The 11060-nt window shown below is 42.6% G+C and overlaps 1 long non-coding RNA gene across 1 annotated transcript; it reads left to right on the forward strand.

Annotated features, from left to right (window-relative positions):
- Positions 1-7416: 7416 nt before the first annotated feature.
- LOC119293598 lies at positions 7417-8824 on the forward strand. Its single transcript, XR_005143135.1, has 2 exons — positions 7417-7813; positions 8395-8824. It is a non-coding gene; the product is annotated as an uncharacterized LOC119293598 (long non-coding RNA).
- Positions 8825-11060: the final 2236 nt, after the last annotated feature.

Below are 11060 nucleotides of genomic sequence, written 5' to 3' on the forward strand. Positions count from 1 at the left end.
AAGGTGGCCCGAACCTAGGTAAACTGCCGTGTCTTTATTTCCCTTCGAGCTCGATGCGCTAGGCTGTGAGTTTTTGCGAGTAGCAGGCTGGGTAGGTTGAGATATCTGCACGCACCCCAGAGTTCGAACCACTCAAGGGTTTGCGGAACCCGAAATCCGACAAGCTCGAGTGCTTGCCTACAATGAAGGAGTGCAAGATCAGCACTGGCGTGATGACACTGTGCTACTCGAGGAGAACCATCTCCGGGCTGCTACACATGCTGCACGCTATCAACAAGCACTGTGTCGCTATCATAACCGCAGGGTTCATGCCCGGTGTTTTGAGGAAGGCGACCTTGTCCTTAGGCGCGTTCATTCGGCCAAGGGTACAAACAAGTTGACTGCTTCTTGAGCTTGCGTTGGTTTTCCTTGAAGAGGAAAGGGTGATGCAGCAAAGTAGCATAAGTATTTCCCTCGGTTTTTGAGATCCAAGGTATCAATCCAGTAGGAGGCTCCTCAAAAGTCCCACACACCTACACAAACAAACAAGAACCTCGCAACCAACGCAATAAAGGGGTTGTCAATCCCTTCACGGCCACTTGCGGAAGTTAGATCTGATAGAGATAATATGATAAGATAAATATTTTTGGTATTTTTATGATATAGATTGGAAAAGTAAAAGATGCAAATAAAAGTAGATTGAAAGCTTATATGATAAAAGACAGATCCGGGGGCCATGGATTTCACTAGTGGCTTCTCTCAAGATAGCATAAGTATTATGGTGGGTGAACAAATTACTGTCGAGCAATTGATAGAAAAGCGAATAATTATGAGATTATCTAGGCATGATCATGTATACAGGCATCACGTCCGTGACAAGTAGACCGACTCCTGCCTGCATCTACTACTATTACTCCACACATCGACCGCTATCCAGCATGCATCTAGAGTATTAAGTTCATAAAGAACAGATTAACGCATTAAGAAAGATGACATAATGTAGAGGGATAAACTCATGCAATATGATATAAACCCCATCTTTTTATCCTCGATGGCAACAATACAATACGTGCCTTGCTGCCCCTGCTGTCACTGAGAAAGGACACCGCAAGATTGAACCCAAAGCTAAGCACTTCTCTCATTGCAAGAAAGATCAACCTAGTAGGCCAAACCAAACTGATAATTCGAAGAGACTTGCAAAGATAACTTAATCACACATAAAAGAATTCAGAGGAGATTCAAATATTTCTCATAGATAAACTTGATCATAAACCCACAATTCATCGGATCTCGACAAACACACCGCAAAAAGAGTTACATCGAATAGATCTCCAAGAAGATCGAGGAGAACTTTGTATTGAGATTCAAAGAGAGAGAAGAAGCCATCTAGCTAATAACTACGGACCTGATGGTCTGTGGTAAACTACTCACAACTCATCGGAAGGGCCTTGGAGATGATGTAGAGGCCCTCCATGGTCGATTCCCCCTCCAGCGGAGCGCCGGCGAAGGCTCCAAGATGGGATCTCACGGATACAGAAGGTTATGGCGGTGGAAATAGTTTTTCGTGGTGCTCCTCGAAGGTTTCAGGGTACGTAGGTATATATAGGAGAAAGAAGTAGGTCGGTGGATGCTTGAGGGGCCCACGAGGGTGGGGGCGCGCCCACCTATAGGGGGCGCTCCGGGCATCCTCGTGGCCGCCTCCTCTGTTGCTTGACGTCCACTCCAAGTCCCATGGATCACGTTTGTTCCAAAAAGATCGCTCACGAAGGTTTCATTCCGTTTGATATTCCTTTTCTTCGAAACAGTGAAATAGGCAAAAAAAACAGCAATTCGGGCTTGGCCTCCGGTTAGTAGGTTAGTCCCCAAAATGATATAAAAGTGTAAAGTAAAGCCCATAAACATCCAAAATGGGTAATATAATAGCATGGAACAATCAAAAATTGTAGATACGTTGGAGACGTATCAAGCATCCCCAAGCTTAATTCCTGCTCGTCCTCGAGTAGGTAAATGATAAAAACAGAATTTTTGATGTGGAATGCTACCTAGCATAATTCTCAATGTAATTTTATTTATTGTGGCATGAATGTTCAGATCCAAATGATTCAAAATAAAAGTTCATATTGACATAAGAAATAGTAATACTTCAAGCATACTAACTAAGCAATCATGTCTTCTCAAAATAACATGGCTAAAGAAAGTTCATCCCTACAAAATCATATAGTTTGGTCATGCTTCATTTTCGTCACACAAACATGCTCTCATCTTGCACACTCCCGATGACAAGCCACAATTGTTTCGTACTTAAATAATCTCAAACTTTTTCCAACTTTCACGCACTACATGAGCGTGAGCCATGGATATAGCACTATGGGTGGAATAGAATATGATGATGGAGGTTATGTGGAGAAGACAAAAAAGGAGAAAGTCTCATATTGACGAGGATAATCAACGGGCTATGGAGATGCCCATTAATTGATATCAACATGAGGAGTAGGGATTGCCATGCAACGGATGCACTAGAGCTATAAATGTATCAAAGCTCAACAAAAGAAACTAAGTGGGTGTGCATCCAACTTGCTTGCTCACGAAGACCTAGGGCATTTGAGGAAGCCCATCGTACAAATATACTAGCCAAGTTCTATAATGAAAAATTCCCACTAGTATATGAAAAGGACAACATAAAAGAGTTTCTATATGAAGAACATGGTGCTACTTTGAAGCACAAGTGTGAAAAAGGATAGTAACATTGCCCCCTTTTTATTATTATTTTCTTTTTTTGGGCCTTTCTTTTTTCTTTTGGCCTTTCTTTTTTTTCCTTTTTTTCTTTGGCCTTTCTTTTTTTGGAGTTTCTTTTTTTTTATTTGGGGACAATGCTCTAATAATGATGATCATCACACTTCTATTTATTTACAACTCATGAGTTACAACTCAAAACTAGACAAGATATGACTCTATATGAATGCCTCCGGTAGTGTATCGGAATGGGCAATGAATCAAGAGTGACATGTATGAAAATTTATGCATGGTGGCTTTGCCACAAATACGATGTCAACTACATGATCATGCAAGGCAATATGACAATTATGATGCATGTCATGATGATGAACGGAACGGTGGAAAGTTGCATGGAAATATATCTTGGAATTGCTATGGAAATGCCATAATAGGTAGGTATGGTGACTGTTTTGAGGAAGATATAAGGAGGTTTATGTGTGATAGAGCATATCGTATCACGGGGTTTGGATGCACCAACAAAGTTTGCACCAACTCTCAAGGTGATAAAGGGAAATGCATGGTACCGAAGATGCTAGCAATGATGGAAGGGTGAGAGTGCGTATAATCCATGGACTCAACATTAGTCATAAAGAACTCATATACTTATTGCAAAAATCTACAATTCATCAAAACCAATCACTACACGCATGCTCCTAGGGGGTAGATTGGTAGGAATAGACCATCGCTCGTCCCCGACCGCCACTCATAAGGATGACAATCTAAGAACACCTCATGTTTCAAATTTGTTACACAACTTTTACCATACGTGCATGCTACGGCACTTGCCAACTTCAACACAAGCATTCTTTAAATTCATAATCACCCAACTAGCATTACTCTAATATCACCACCTCCATATCTCAAAACAATTATCAAGTATCAAATTGATCATAGCATCCAATTCACTTCCTATGATAGTTTTTATTATACCCAACTTGGATGCCCATCATTCTAGGACCAATTTTATAACCATAGCAAATACCATGCTGTTCTAAAAGACTCTAAAAATAATATAAGTGAAGCATGAGAGATTAACAATTTCTACAAAATCAAGCCACCACCATGCTCTAAAAAGTATAAGTGAAGCACTAGAGAAAAAACTATCTAGCTCAAAAGATATAAGTGAAGCACATGGAGTATTCTAATATATTCCAATCAAGTGGGTTTCTCCCAAAAGGTGTGTACAACAAGGATGATTGTGGTAAACTAAAAAGCAAAGACTAATATCATACAAGACCCTCCAAGCAAAACACATATCATGTGGCGAATAAAAATATAGCTCGAAGTAAAGTTACCGATGAACGAAGACGAAAGAGGGGATGTGTGACGTCCCGTTACGTCCGATAGAGTCAGGCGTAACGGAAGCCGTCACTTCAGAGTTGAGCCAGGATCTGTTAAGGAGAACAATATCATGTACAATACGGTGCAGCTACCATGAGTAGGCAAGCTTTTATTACATTGACACCTCAAGTGTCGACTAAGCCTAAGCGACCATGACGATAGATCGTCATCCACTTCTAGTTACGAGCCTTCTAGACCAACCATGGAGGGCATCTACTCTTCATAGCCTTGATTGTCGACTTCCTCATAAACATACTCCAATTCAGAATAACCGAAGTCATTAAGATGACCAGACTCATCATAAGTACCAGTGTCTATCGCCTTAGAGTTCTCATAACTCTCTTGTTCTGAAAAACAACATAAGTGCAATTGAGTACGTATAAAATACGTACTCCGCAAGTCGCCGGGAAAAGTGGATGCATGAGTCTTTAAAGAAGAAAAACTTTATCGTCCACGGCTACAACCACCGAGCCATTAGCTCAAAATACTTTGTAGGTAAAAATATTTTCCCTTAACACATTTTTTTGAAAACCAAATTTATTTATAAAATCTACCGGTGATAGAGCGATGTGGGATCTTAAATCCTGTGTTAGAGGAAAACCCACACGACGCACTTCCAAACCCGGAAGCTGGGAGTGATATCACATTTACTCTGATCAGAGGTGTACTGCTTTGCCCATAGCATCACTTGGTCTAAGTCGTCCATGCGCTACCCGTGCACACGACTAGACCAAGGAACCAGAACCTTTAACCAGCCTGTACACTACCTCTGCTTTTCCACCTTGCCTTACTAAAGGCCCGCGGGTTGAGACCCCTGACCGGCGATCCCGCCCTATGGTGACTGTACCTACCCGGCTACAGCCACCTTCTCACCCATGCAGAGGTAGCTACTTGGTATGGGTAGTTGGTTCAGCCTGTCCCATTCCAGGTCTGTGGTCAGTACGGTTTGCGCCGCTTTTGAAGTAAGCGCCAGTTGGTTGTGTCCTAATGTGATACCCTATGTAGAGGAGACCGCCAAAATGCAACTATCCCTAGGTGGTTTTGGTAATTCCTAACAACATATAGCTCATTGAGCTAATGCTATTTCAAGATGAATATTTCAGAAAAGCTCAATGATTGGCATGGCATGAATGAGAAAAGTGGACCCCTCAAAATGCTAAGGACAAAAGGATTGGCTCAAGCTCAAAGCTCAAGACTCTACATTTTATATTTTAGTGATCCAAGATCACATTGAGTCTATAGGAAAAGCCAATACTATCAAGGAGGGATGAGGTGTTGCTTAATGGGTTACTTGCTCAAAATACTTAGTGATATGCTCCGAAGCCCTCAACTACTTTCTCACATCCACATATGACCTAAACCAAAAGTCAAACTCGGCCCCACCGATTCTTTCTATCCGGCGCCACCGAGTTCACTTGTCATAGCCACTGCCACAAACCCTAGGAAAATCGGTCTCACCGATAGGGATCTCAGTCTCACCGAGATGGGATTGTAATCTCTCTGTTTCCCTTCGTAACATTTCGGTACCACCGAGATGAGCGATCGGTCCCACCGAGATTGCAATGCAAACTCTCTGTTTCCTCTTCGTAACATTTCGGTCTCACTGAAATGACCGAACCGGTCCCACCGAGTTTACCTGACCAACCCTCTGGTTAGCTTATTACCAAAATCGGACCTACCGAGTTTGTGTAATCGGTCTCACCGAGATTATGTTATGCCCTAACCATAACCATATCGGTCCTATCGAGTTGCATGTCGGTCCCACCAAAAATCCTAACGGTCACTAGATTTGCTGAATCGGTCCGACCGAGTTTCTCAATTCGGTCCCACCGATATTGGCATGTTGTGTGTAACGGCTAGATTTTGTGTGGAGGCTATATATACCCCTCCACCTCCTCTTCATTCGAGGAGAGAGCCATCAGAACGAACCTACACTTCCAACTTGCATTTTCTAAGAGAGAACCACCTACACTTGTGTTGAGGCCAAGATATTCCATTCCTACCATATGAATCTTGATCTCTAGCCTTCCCCAAGTTGCTTTCCACTCAAATCTTCTTTCCACCAAATTCAAATCCTGTGAGAGAGAGTTGAGTGTTGGGCAGACTATCATTTGAAGCACAAGAGCAAGGAGTTCATCATCAACACACCATTTGTTACTTCTTGGAGAGTGGTGTCTCCTAGATTGGCTAGGTGTCACTTGGGAGCCTCCGACAAGATTGTGGAGTTGAACCAATGAGTTTGTAAGGGCAAGGAGATCGCCTACTTCATGAAGATCTACCGCTAGTGAAGCAAGTCCTTCGTGGGCGACGGTCATGGTGGGATAGACAAGGTTGCTTCTTCGTGGACCCTTCGTGGGTGGAGCCCTCCGTGGACTCGCGCAACCGTTACCTTCGTGGGTTGAAGTCTCCATCAACGTGGATGTACGATAGCACCACCTATCGGAACCACGACAAAAACATCCGTGTCTCCAATTGCGTTTGAATTCTCCAAACCCTTCCCTTTACATTCTTGCAAGTTGCGTGCTTTACTTTCCGCTGCTCATATACTCTTTGCATGCTTGCTTGAATTGTGTTGAGATTGCTTGATGTGCTAAGTTAGCTAAAATCTGCCAAAGAATAAAATTGGGAAAAGGATAAGTTTTAATTTGGTCAAGTAGTCTAATCACCCCCCTCTAGACATACTTTCGATCCTACAACCATCCAAGCTGACCCTCCCTGGGTTGCTTTCACCAACATGAGCTCCCCTACCCACCAAATATTTATTTATATTGTAACCCTACCCGGGTCACAACTACTTAATACAGATGCTTCACCTGATCTGGTCAAATTGCCAAATCAGTGGATCCACCTGATCAAAATTTCATTTTATTTATGGAAAATATTTATTTTAAATTCTTATGCAAAATTTTCGAACTGACCCATAGCCCGGAGAACATTTATCAAGACATGTTCAAGGAGATGACGACTTGCCGGATAGTGCTTCGACCAACTCGGAACCACCGGGCGTGGCTCCTATGGATCCGAGATCGGCTCCTGATAATTATTTCACAAACATGTTTATATTTCCTAATTTAAAATCTAAAGATCCAGCAACACGGCCATGTTGGGCAAGCCATAATTAATTAACTAGGTTGTCATACGTCCTAGTGTTTCATTGAGAGATAAAATGCATCAAGCCATCCAAATCAGAGTAGCATGCACGTATGCCATCCAGTCCAGAGAGTAAAAAAGATAAGTAAAAAGGAAACAGTAGCCTAGTACCGCACTACTTGTATTTTACTCTTTGAACCCAGCTTGTTTCTCTCCTCGTCTTCTCTTCTATCCCAAGAACAAAACCAGCCACCCACCTCTCTCTCTCCGCAAGAACAGAGCTTGGCCGCCGCTGCCTCGATCTGCCCCATCCGGGCATCTCCGGCGGCACCGTGGACACCTACAGATTCTCCTCGTCTCCCTCTACCATTTCCTCCTATTTATTTTATCCGCCGCCGCCAAAAACGTCGCCACCACTCAATCCTAGCGCCACCTGATTCAGGTCCGGTGGGCTTGCCATCGGCTGGAGTGGCAACAACGTCTCCATGCCTACATCCTCCCCCAGCGCAGCCACACACACGAGGCATGCAGCCACGGGCGTCGGGCGTGTGCGGCTTCACCGGCGCTGCTCGGTCGCATGGCTCTGCTGCTAACGGTGTGGACTAGCCACATCCTACTACTACTACTGGTAAGTACTAATTCTGATTCCTTCTCCATCAAGTGTTCCAAATTTTACATCAAGTGCTTGCTAGATGTCAACGTGGGTGTGCATATATTATTCACTCTATCTCAGGCCCTACTATTGCTCACTCAGCCATATTGCCTTCTTTCTCTTTGTTTATCTGAATGCCACGAAATTAATCAAGATTTAATCTATGGCGTGGTCATGGTATTGCTACTGATTAGATCTAAATGCTGTTCCTAACTAGTGCTACTCATCCTTGAACACCATATAAAAGCAAATAGTGGCAGTGAAACTCCAAAATTAATTACTTGTGAGTAGATTATAAACATCAATCACTCAATGTTTTCTACAGATTGGCGGGGATTAATAATTAGAACAAGGTAGTATACACAGGAATATTGATCTTTTGGATACACACATACATGTCTTAGCAAGTTACTAGTACTTAGGATTTGATTCTTGGCATGTTAGATCTAGTACCAGCCGTAGATGTCATTCACAGAAACTTTTACAAGCTTTTGCAATTGATCTAATTAGTTTTGATTAACTTGGGTGTTTATGCAAACATTTTGTTCTTTTTACAGCAAGGTAAATAGATCAAGGTGAATAGATGTTCATGGACTGATTCAAACCGAGATGAAGATAGATAAGAAGTCAAGCAAAAAGGGTAACACAACAAGGTACTTGATTAGTACCTGGTGGAGCATGCAACCCAAAGGGCTTCACCGCAGTGAAGGACAGAAGTGTGGCAGAAGGTGAAAAGGCAAGTGGTGGGGGTACTCCAGTGTATGTGTGTGTGAGGTGGAATGAACCATAGTGAAAGGAAAGGCTCCTATTTGTAGATGGGTTAGTAGCCATGTCGGTTTGGAGATGCATTACATCTGGCATGCATGCGTGTTTAGGCTTGCATGCATGCCTCCACTTGTGTCTTTTGTAGGCTGTACTAGGGACAAGTGTAATTTGCTTGGCTGGCCATTAGTTGGCACTTACTTTATGTGAAAAAAATGAGACCAAGATCTGATTATAAATTTGTAGAACATATGAAGGTTTGGAAAATATTTTGTTGTGCATGGTCAAATGCTATTTGCTATAATAAAAATTAAATGTGAGGTGTTTCCATTATTTTAATTAATGTTTGGGCAACGCCGTTAAAATTATCGTTATCTAATTTTGATGGTTCTTACATCCTATCCCCCTTAGATGAAATTTCGCCCTCGAAATTTAAGTTGCACCTTGAAAAGGTAAGGATATTTTTCTCGAAGCTCATCCTCTTTTTCCCAAGTCGCTGCTCACACCGAATGATTTCCCCATTGCACCTTGCAATATTTAGTTGTTTTACTCCTGAGTTTCTTTTCCTTGATGTCCAGAATACGACTAGGATGCTCCTCATATGTTAGGTCCTTTCAGAGGGTTAATTCTTCCTCCGAGACTCTCTCAAATGGTGGCTTTACACTCTTGCATAATTGGGAAACATGAAATACGTCATGAACCCCTTGTAGGTGCGCTGGCAATTCTAGTTTGTACGCCACCGTCCCTCTTCTTTTTAAGATTCGATAGGGACCAATATATCGCGGACTTAGTTTTACTTGTACTCCAAAGCCCTTGACACCTTTAATTGGTGATACTTTTAAATAAACAAAGTCTCCGGGTTGATATTGTATATCATGTCGTCTCTTGTCTGCATAACTCTTTTGCCGGCTTTGCGCCGTCTTGAGCCGCTCTCTAATTATGTGAACTTTTTCCTCAGTCTCTTGGACCAAGTCGGGTGCTAAGAGTTTCTTTTCTCCTGTTTCCACCCAACATATTGGGGTTCGGCATCTTCGACCGTATAAGGCCTCAAATGGGGACATACCAATACTAGCTTGGTAGCTATTTTTATAAGAGAACCTTGCTAAGGGCAAGTGCTTGCTCCATGAGTCACCAAAATCTAGCACACAAGCCCATAGCATGTCATCTATGATTTAATTCACCCTCTCGACTTGACCGCTAGTCTGGGGTGGTAAGCGGTACTAAAATCCAATTTTGCTCCTAATGCTTCTTGTAATTTTTCCCAGAACTTGGATGTAAACATAGATCCACGATCTGACACTATTCTGGAAGGTATCCCATGTAGAGCTACTATCATGTGGATATATAGCTCAGCCAATTTTTCTCTGGAACAACCCGGGGCTAAAGGGATAAAATGGGCAGATTTAGTGAGTCGGTCAACATTGACCCATATGATATCCTCTCGTTTTCTTGTTTTGGGCAGTCCGGTGATAAAGTCCATGTGGATTTCCTCCCATTTCCATTGTGGAATTTGGAGAGGTTGCAAGAAGCCTGGTGGTCGCTGGTGTTCTGCCTTGACTCTCTTACAAGTGTCACACTCGTCCACATACTGAGCAATTTCTCTTTACATATTTCTCCACCAAAATGTACCCTTGACATCCCGGTACATTTTTGTGCTACCAGGGTGTATGGTGTACGGAGTGTTGTGTGCCTCCTGGAGTATTATCTGCTTAATATCCAAGATATTTCGCACACATACTCGGGTTTAATACCAAAGTGATCCGTCTTCCGCTATTCGGAATTCTGATGGTTGACCATCTTGTATTCTGCGCTTTTCCTCACAAATAAACTCATCTTTGGTCTGGTTTTCCTTGATTTCGTCCAACAAATTGGGTCTGGATGCTAATGTGGCTAGGATTTTCTCAACCAGTTTATGTATGAATTCAATTCCCATCATCTTCTGCTCAGGTATGAGGTATCATATGCTTATCATAGGTTGGCATCTTGACATGATTGCATGAGGTTTTTTGGCTAAGGGCATCTACCACCACATTAGCTTTTCCTGGGTAGTAGTTGACACTAAGGTCATAATCCTTAATGAGTTCGAACTGTCATCTTTGTCCCCTATTCAACTCCTTTTGTGTGAAGATATACTTGAGGCTTTTATGGTCCGTGTATAGTTCACAACAGTTTCCATAAAGGTAGTGCCTCCACATCTTCAACGCAAATACCACGACAGCTAACTCGAGGTCATGGGTGGGGTAGTTTTGTTCATGGGGCTTTAACTTGCGAGAGGCATAGGCTAGGGCTCTCCCATCTTGCATTAGCACACATACCAAACCAACTCTAGAGGCATCACAATATACTATGAATGCTTTGCCTGGTTCGGGTAGAGCCAATACAGGAGCGGTTGTGAGCCGTTTCTTTAACTCCTGAAAACTTTGCTCACACTTGTCATTCCAGTCAAATGGGACTCCCTTCC

Source organism: Triticum dicoccoides, chromosome 4B, assembly GCF_002162155.2.
Source record: "Triticum dicoccoides isolate Atlit2015 ecotype Zavitan chromosome 4B, WEW_v2.0, whole genome shotgun sequence".
Taxonomy (NCBI): Eukaryota; Viridiplantae; Streptophyta; class Magnoliopsida; order Poales; family Poaceae; genus Triticum; species Triticum dicoccoides.